The following is a 9,700-nucleotide window of genomic DNA, read 5'->3' as shown; positions in this document are numbered from 1 at the left end:
AGCATGAAGGCACCTGACAGCTACAGCAATGAAACACCACTGGCACGATCTGGGGGTGGAGAGAGGAGCTGAGAGAGGGGGGGGGGGGGGGGGGGGTTGGAGGGGAGAGTGGCAGGATAAAGGAGGTTGTAGAGTTCAGTTTTAAATGCACGGTGGAGTGTGGCTAGAAGTAAAGTGTCCTCACGTGCCCTTGGACTTCAGAAGAGGTGCTACATGCAGTGGTGCCCATGGTATTGGCTGTGAAATTAGTTTGGACAGAATATGGTACTCCCTCCACACACACACACACACACACACACACACACACACACACACACACACACACACACACACACACACACACACACCTCTGGTACAACATTGCCCCTATTATCCAATTGTGCTTGAATTTGTTCCAGATTGCTTTCAGACTTTTTCCAGCTGACATTAAGTTGATGAGGTGCAATAGTTGGTCCTCATTGTGTGTGTGTGTGTGTGTGTGTGTGTGTGTGTGTGTGTGTGTGTGTGTGTGTGTGTGTGTGTGTGTGTGTGTGTGTGTGTGTGTGTGTGTGTGTGTGTGTGTGTGTGTGTGTGTGTGTGTGTGTGTGTGTGTGTGTGTGTGTGTGTGTTAGAGATAGAGTGTGGGTTGATGTGAGTGTGCTGCTGACCTCTGTGATTCTGACACCTGTAATTCCAAGCAGTATCAGGAATGTAGTGGCTTGTTGAGGAATCCATAATGTGTCCACGTGTGCCAGTCTTGGCGTTAACCCTCCATTCACCCTACTGTATAGTACCTGGGTGCAGCTACTCTCGCGTAGCCGCCAGACGACCCGGAGCTCTCCACATACCGATATGTCTGGGGAAATCTAAGACTGTCTAGGACAGTGGAGAAAACGGCCGATAATAAATCTCCTAATGACTACTAAAACCAATCTAGACGACGCCGTCCAAATGTGAAGGACCGCCCTAAAGTCTTTGCATTGGTTCTGCAATAGAGCACTGAAGTCTGATGTAATTTACGCATTCCAACCTGGGTCACGTTTTTTTTCTCCCATAGACGCGTTTGATATCGCGTCATATAAAAACTGTGCTCCAAAAATAAACAGATGAGCGCGGCGGTTTCAAGCATCAACTGATGGCGAGAAAACGTTATCGGTGGCGAATTAATATAAAAAAAAAAAAACAGAAACAGACTGTATCAAAAACGAGTGACTGACTATCGTAAACGATACAGAGCCACCTCCCTGAGTGGCCCTGGGTGGCTTTTGGCCGGGACCATTTTGTTCATTTTTGGACCACAATTCTTATATGAGACGATTTTAAGATGACCCAATGTTATTCTCCATAGATAAATTACTTCCGTGATCCAGGGGATGAACGAGTAACTTGGTACTTCATGCACCGTAGTTGTTTTTTATTGCTTCCACCCAGTTCTAGCCACTACATTGAACGTACGTTTCACCAAACGTACTGGTAGGCGGAAGCTACATGAGACGAGGGTGCAGCAGATGGACTCGGGGGGGGTTTGGGTCAGTCTACAGCCCATCCAGGCTTCTGCAAATACTAGTCAGCACTTCTCCATGGAGAGTATGTGTAGAGAGAGATTTTTCTGTTTGTGTGTGTGTGTGGATGCGTGTTTCCTCCAGTCTGAGCGCCAACCTGACCATCTGGGTGTGACCGTTGGGGCTTTAACTAAGGTCACCAAGGGTTTCCTAGACCTTTGACCTAGCCGTTTTTAATTAGGCGCTCTCCGTTTCACCGGCCTGTCTGTGAGCCGTGCCTATTAGCCCGGTTTTGAAGGCTGTGTACGGCGTTAGCCGCTTAGGGTTGCTCTTGAGAAATGTGTCACTTTGTGTGGGTGTTAGTTTAGCGATCTTCATTTTAATTAGCTCCTAACATGTCACTCTGTCCAGGGGGAAACGGCTTGAAAATGCTGATACCCAGAGAAAGAAGTTTCAAACCCTTTCGCAACCAAGCACTTGCAGCAACAAAAGATTCATCGCAATGTGTTTTCAATGAGAAACTGAGGCAAATAAGAACCAAAGTGAACAAGCAGTTTTAACACATAAAACTTGGAAAAGCCAGCTGTTTTGTTCTTTAAAGCTGGGTGCAGGAGGTAATCCTCGAGCATGTCTACACGTCTGGCCCAATAAAGAGTCTCTGCCTGCTGTCCTACGCAGTAACATCCTGTGTTAATTACACTGTCAGCGTTAAATTAACACCCTGAATGCTGCTGCATGTAAACATGCGCCGCTATTATACTACAACTGTGTGGTGTTTGTTGTGCCACATACAACAATAATATGCATATCGATGGCTGTCGGGTGGAAACCTTGTATGTCCAAAACTGTTACTTTTCAGAAAATGGAAATGGTGTTCCAATGGATCCAATGTAGTTATTATTTTGTCACAAGCTATTGTTAATACTTTGTATTGGGTCAATATACAGTATCTATAACCCACAGAGACACACTGCTGACACATAAAGAAAAAAAGAAAAAGAAAATATCTCCTAGCTCACAAAGTGTCGCGATGTGGCCCGGTGTGAGCTTGTAGATCTTTTGGCTACTTTTGCGTGACACTGTAGTATGATAAAGTAGGGCATTCATTTATGAAAGAAAACATACAAAGTAAAAATATGGAGCAAAAACAAGGTTTTTGTCCGGCGGCAACTATATGCATAATTTATATTGTATGCATGGACATACATATGCATACATATGCATCTGTCACCTTTCATGTGTGTGGGCCTTGCACAATGGGGGAAAGTAGGCGGTTTAGGAGGAGGAAGATGTTGACAACAAACTGTGAGTGAAGAAAAGAGAGAGAGAGACTGTAATGTGCGAGACACAAAAGAGGGAAGAAATGAAAGGAAGGAAAGAAGGTAATGAAGCAATGATCACTTAGATGAGTGCCAAAAATGACAGTTGGAGTCAATGACAGTGCCATTATAGACAGTGCAGGACTAATGACATGGATATTATTTACGATATGTTGTAATGAGAGAGATGGGACAGGGCAGCAGAGATGGGCTGTGTGTTTCTCAGCTTGCCCTGTGCAACCCGTGTTGCCAGATTCTGTGAGAGAAACAAGCAACCAGGTCTAGGAAAACCAGCTCAAAAGAAGCGACACTGGGCCACATGAGCACTTTAACATATACATCAGCTATTTGAAAATAGCAGATCTACAAGCTCACAACGCGTCGCGATCGGCTATTTTCAAACAAAATATTGCGGGGAAATTATAATAAGCAGACCTGGCAACCCTGCCTATGACCTCACACATTCAGCATCTCTCTAAGTCTCTCTAACACATATTCTAAAGTGGAATGAGTTGAGCTCGCATCCATGACACTAAAAAAAAGGAGAAGACGCAAAACGCTCTCCATGCAAAACGACATGCAGCTGTGAATTGTGCGTTTCCTTCCATATGATGATGGTGTCTCTCCATTTCGCCTTCTTTATGCACTCACAGGCACACACACACACACACACACACACACACACACACACACACACACACACACACACACACACACACACACACACACACACACACACACACACACACACACGGCCACACAGTCACAGACCACGGCCATCATCACCCACACCATTTCTCTCCCCCTGTTGCAGCAGGCCCGCCTCGGTCCCCAGCATTTCAATTTGTTTGCGGTAATCGATCTTCGCCCGGCGCGTTCATATGTATGAAAATGAGATAAAGCGCCGTCGCTGTGGAATTAACTTCTCTGCCCCCCATTAGGCCTGGAGATCCAGAGAGACACGGGGTTCTCGAGAGCCCGGTGCGACCACACGGACCCCCCCATACACACACACACACACACACACACAAGCTGGACCTTAGAGAGAGTGAACAGCCTAGCCCCCCCCTCCCTGCCCCATGCCTCCCACTCTCCGTCCCTGATCCCCATTACCACAGAGGGCAGGGAGTCGTTGATTATTCCCCACCCCGTCTCTCCATCCACCGCTTTCACAGTGAGCCGGTTGGACTGCTGCACACACACACACACACACACACACACACACACACACACACACACTCATACGCACGCACCAACCAATCTCCATACTATATATACAGTGCATGCATGCATGCACACTCACAATGCACACACATATGCACACACTCCTTCAGAAAAATACTTATTGGACAAGATGCATATATATGCGTAGTTCGCCCAGTAATATTCATTCACACACGTGCGCGTGCACACACACACACACACACACACACACACACACACACACACACACACACACACACACACACACACACACACACACACACACACACATACACACACACACACACACACACACACACACACACACACAAACAGTGTCCCCTTGGGGGGACCTGCAGGCTTTCAGTCCATTCTCACTGTGAGTGAAGCAAATGCTTACATCATGGAATTGCAAAACAGCAGTGGCAATAATACGCTAGCTATGATTGCTGTTTACACACAAGCGCGCGCGATGGCACAGTCACGCACGCGCTCTCACACACACACACACACACAATAAATACTCACATGCACATACACATACACACACAAGCGCACTTACACACACACACACACACACACACACACACACACACACACACACACACACACACACACACACACACACACACTCACACTCACAAACACTAACTACAGTGTCACACGGACCACAGGTGAAGAAAAAAAAGAGCTCCATGAAGTTATGAGAAAGCACGTCCCAAGTGGGGAGTGATGCAAATGCAATTCATGAAACAGGTGGCGGCAGGCGAGGGCAGAACGCTCCAGTAAAGCTACGATACGCCTGTCACATTCCCACAAGCCGATAATCAGACAATCAGCCATCCCGCTCCGTTTCTGCTGCCCACGCACTTTTTCTCTGCAGAGAGAGGTTAAAGAACAAATGGAATGCATGTCAGTCTCCAGTCCTTCGGTTTTCTCCTTACCCACGCAATTTCCATTCCCTCTTGTTTCTTTTTCGCATCAAATATGGCCGCCACACAGTGTCACCAAGTCTGTAGGCATTTTATTTCACATTTTTGTTTTGGGTTATTTTTCTTTCCCCTCGAGGGTTTTTTGATGTGACACATACCCGCACCAGTGCACTGTATAAATCTGTATTGTATTAATTTGCAATTTCACATGCAATTAATTGCGTCAACACTTTTTTTGAAAAGGAATTCTCATGAATCGCAATCTAATTAGAGGCTAATTTACTTTTGGAGCTGGGGCGGCTTCTCTCTGCTGTTAACCACATTTTATAAATACTCAATGAATTAACAGTGAATGGGCTCTGAATTACGTCCTGTGGATTTATGACTGCCGTGTGTAATTGTTTTTCCTCGACCCCCTCTCTGTTCATCCTACGTGCATGTCAAGTGGCGGAAGAGAAAGAGAGATAGTGTGCGAGAGAGAGAGAGAGGGCGGGGGGGGTAGAGAGTAAAAAGGAAGAAAAGGGGGAGTGGGGGGTCCCCTGAATTTAAACAATGCTCGCCTCACTGCATGTGTTCATGTTTTATGATCACTCACACACTGTTGACATGAGAACCCATTCAATACCACCTCCACTACCATTGAACTGCAGCATGTCAAATATCCTACTAATTAATAGGATGCAGCACAGCAGATATGAATTGACGTTTTAGTTGATGGTGTGTGTGTGTGTGTGTGTGTGTGTGTGTGTGTGTGTGTGTGTGTGTGCGTGTGCGTATGCTAGTATGTCAGTATGCCTAAACCAAGAGGCTCTTCTAACTGGCCTCAGGCCATTGTCAAGCAGCAGTAAAACATTGAGAAGAAAACGGTATCCACACACCATCATTATTCAGGAATTAGATATGATTTGCGGCGGTGTTGTTTTAATGAGATGATATCGTTTTAATCTCTTCATTTGAGTTACGTTTATCCCCTATAACCTGCCTTGTGAGACACATTACATTGTTTGCGGTCCCACTGTGGCCCTCCCCTCACGTGACAAAGAGTTGTGCTTTTGCCACTTAAGCCCTATATATATAAGAATTCTGAAAATAGCCGATCTACAGTACAAGCGCACAATGCATCGCATCACGTTGTGAGCTAGTAGATCGGCTGTTTTCATTTATTTATTTGTTTTAGATTTGGAAAATGTTAACATTTCTTTTCATTTGTGAAAGTATTTGATAGCAGATATACAAGCTCATAGCGCGGCACCGAGTGCCGCGCTATGAGCTTGTAGATCTGCTATCAACAATTTGAACATTTTCACCTTTAATGACACACCCAAAATAGGGATGGCAGGTTGAAAGAGGTTCAGGAGCTCGGGGATCGGGGTGACGTAATTCTTCTCGTTTGGTTTCACACGGGCTTATCAAGTTTTAAGAATCCTTTTCCGTGTTATATGATCTTGATCATATCCTCCGGCACTTGTCGCCCTCAGGCATCAAAGTGCGTCTGAGACATAAAGTGATCCTGTTGGAGCCTTTTATTGTCCATAGCAGAGGTTAGTAACGATTAGGTCTAAAAAAAGGCAAAGGGGTTTCTAGGGGCAACCCCCTTCACACAGTCCCTACAGACGGGAAGAGGCACAGCTGAGATTAACAAGGAGACTCATTAGTGTGTGTGTGTGTGTGTGTGTGTGTGTGTGTGTGTGTGTGTGTGTGTGTGTGTGTGTGTGTGTGTGTGTGTGTGTGTGTGTGTGTGTGTGTGTGTGTGTGTGTGTGTGTGTGTGTGTGTGTGTGTGAGGAGCTCGACATGGGGGAACTGGGGTCACAGGAGGCAAACGGAGGTGCGTTAGGCAACTGTCAGTCTCCATAGCAACATCTTACCCTGGGAAGGGTGAGGGGTGAGAAACCATGCCTTTATTGTGTGTGTGTATGAGAGAGAGAGAGTATGAGTGAGTGTGAGAGAGATCTGTTTGTCTGGACTACTACTGACAGATGGGACCTTATAGAGATGCACCCACTTGACCCTGTCTTACACACACACACACACACACACACACACACACACACACACACACACACACACACACACACACACACACACACACACACACACACACACTCTCTCGCTAGGGCCTCTCCTTGCTACCCCTCCGAAACAGGCATGAACTCTGTGTCAATCAACATCCACCTCAGAATCAGTCTCCCCTTTCCTACTATTAAAGCATCTCACCACCATGATTTAACTTCATTGGACAGAGATGTTAAATAGTATTATATTTTTATATAGTTTGTGTTATGATGCTTAGCATGCCAGAAAGCACTGTATACACATCCCATTACCTGGAAGACAGAATTGAGTAGACTTGACAGAGTGAATCTCATACAGTCAGCACTGCTGTATGAAATGAACTTTACGATGTGGACACATATTTCCCCATTTTTTTTTTACTGCTGACCTCTTGGCACTGTTTACACGAGAAAAGGGAAAACGGTGAACCTCACTATTGCAAGCATACAATATAAAAGTATTGGACCACACAACGTAACGTGAATGGCGTATATAAAATTACTGTACATCAATATAAAACCACTTTAAAGGCAGGGTTTATATCCTGGCTATTCCTCTGAGCTTTTAGTGGATTAATAAAGGGACTCTGGTGTGGTAGCATAAGGGTCTAGAAGTGACTATAAAGCACAAGGCTATTGTGTCCATCCTCCCCCACTATAAATAGTAGCTGCATATTAAAGTGGCTCTGCAGACAATGGACATGGGAGTTGTGTGAACCAACCTGCACCGCCTGGCACTACAAGGCAGGCCGGACCAGTCACAGTGGCTCCTTACTACGGTGGTTCTCAACCTTTTCAGGCCGTGACCCCCCCAAAATAATCAGATTTGAACTGGGGACCCCCCAGAATAATCATATTTGAACTGGGAACCCCCCCACCCTGACAGGCACTTGGAATTGTAGGAGTTAGGAGGCATTACATTTTGTTTGACTCGGTTCCACAGATAAATATTGTGAAAATAGCAGATCTACAAGCTCTCAACGCCTCGCGTTTGCGAGCTTGTAGATCGGCTATTTTCACAAATTTAGCCTCTTTCTTATATTATTTGACAATTTGGCCAATGTTTCACCAGTTTTTATAGTAAGTTTGTTGATTACTTTTGATGTAGTAATGATCTTTTTATGAAAAAGGTCTTAAAAGTCCTTAGATTGTCACGTCATCTGGGGACCCCCCAAAAAAATCATGGTTGCCCCACTTCCAACATCATGCCTCACTCTAGAAATGTTCAATTCGCACAATGTTTTTCAAAACTTTCTAAAGCCTCTTTCTATATTTCAGTTTTGTCTAATTTTCTTTTATGCCCTTGTTCTCGAAAATCCCAAGTTATAATTTCTCTCTCTCTCTCTCTCTCTCTCTCTCTCTCTCTCTCTCTCTCTCTCTCTCTCTCTTTCTCTCTCTCTCTCTCTCTGGTTGTGCGTAATTAAGCATTGAGTATGAGGAAGGGCTGTAATTATAAGTTTGGCGGATGGCTGCAGAGAGCGCCTCAGTCGGAGGGTTTAATGGAATTTGCAGTGCACCCGTTACAAATGCTTATTTAATTGGCTCCCCCTTTCAACTTCAATTAGGGGTTTTAAGACCACTGCCATAATAAGGATTTGTGGTCACTTCCTAAAACCAACTCTCTCTGGTGCCTCCTCAGCCTAATGCACATTTGTGTGGCTATATTCTGCCATGGGGCTGAAGGATCAAATATCACAATATTTTAAAGTAAATAGTAAATACCTCTATCAATACTCATTGTGAGGATAGGATATTGTACATTTTCTTGTATAAAAAAAAAAGTAATGAAAATACGATCTACAACTCGACGTGTTATGAGCTTATATGTAAATAGGCAATTGTTGCTATAATTGACCATTTCTGAAGGCATTCATACATTTTTAGCGATTAAAACCAGTTAAAGATGCCGCTTATGCCATATTACGTTACAAAATCCCAGACCATATCTGGTCTCACATCATGATGTAAATATACAGTAATATCAATATTGCCCAGCGCTATTCTGCCACAAGCAGTATCTATGATCCTAGCTCTATTGTTGTCTTCACACTCTAAACATCTGTCCACTCCAATGTATACGGACATCCTTTCACCGGCCCTTCAATTACTTAATTTTCTCCCCCTGTTATCTGTCAAATCTGCCTTTGAAGTGTCGAGGTGTCGCTCGGGTCAAGAGCTCTCGCTCCTTCATCAGATTATACAGGTGAAATGAGTGATAAGATCAGACTTCATACACATTGTGTGCTCTCTCTCTCTCTCTCTCTCTTTCTAATGCCAAAGTGTGAGTCGTGAAAGGTAAAGCATGAATTAAAGCTATAATCCGGGACCTGGTCAAACATTTTTCAGGGATTTCCTGGATTTTAGAGAGTTCAAGGTGCTAATACCACTTGATAGTTCTGAAAGCGGAATCTTAAAAAAAAAAAAGAAAGCCCCAAGCGAGGACGAGTTGGTATTCATATTTGTTCAAAGTCTTCCCTCAAGGAAAATAGTCCTGTGCAAAATATGTTTAATATTTGACACGGCCTATTAAGTGTTCAGAAAATGAATAAATAGGTGAGCCGCCTTAGAGTTTTATAGGCAGGGAAAAAGTCCGTTTATTCTGCCAGGCTGCTAGGCAACCCATTATGTTGAGAGGCAATACGCCTGCCACCTCACTAATCTACTGTTTAGATTTCTTTCCCTTTCAGTGGCAGTGAGCGAAACCAGAATATTT

The 9,700-nt window shown here is 44.5% G+C and overlaps 1 protein-coding gene across 1 annotated transcript in view; it reads left to right on the top strand.

Annotated features, from left to right (window-relative positions):
- tnrc6c2 (trinucleotide repeat containing adaptor 6C2) overlaps window positions 1-9,700 on the top strand; it is a 75,461-nt gene that overhangs the window by 17,988 nt on the left and 47,773 nt on the right. The gene's annotated exons all lie outside the window — the stretch shown is intronic.

Source organism: Gymnoscopelus microlampas (genome assembly GCF_963454915.1).
Source record: "Gymnoscopelus microlampas genome assembly, chromosome: 2".
NCBI classification, from domain to species: domain Eukaryota; kingdom Metazoa; phylum Chordata; class Actinopteri; order Myctophiformes; family Myctophidae; genus Gymnoscopelus; species Gymnoscopelus microlampas.
Note: the sequence above shows the minus strand (reverse complement) of the source record. Positions and strands in the feature narration are given on the sequence as shown.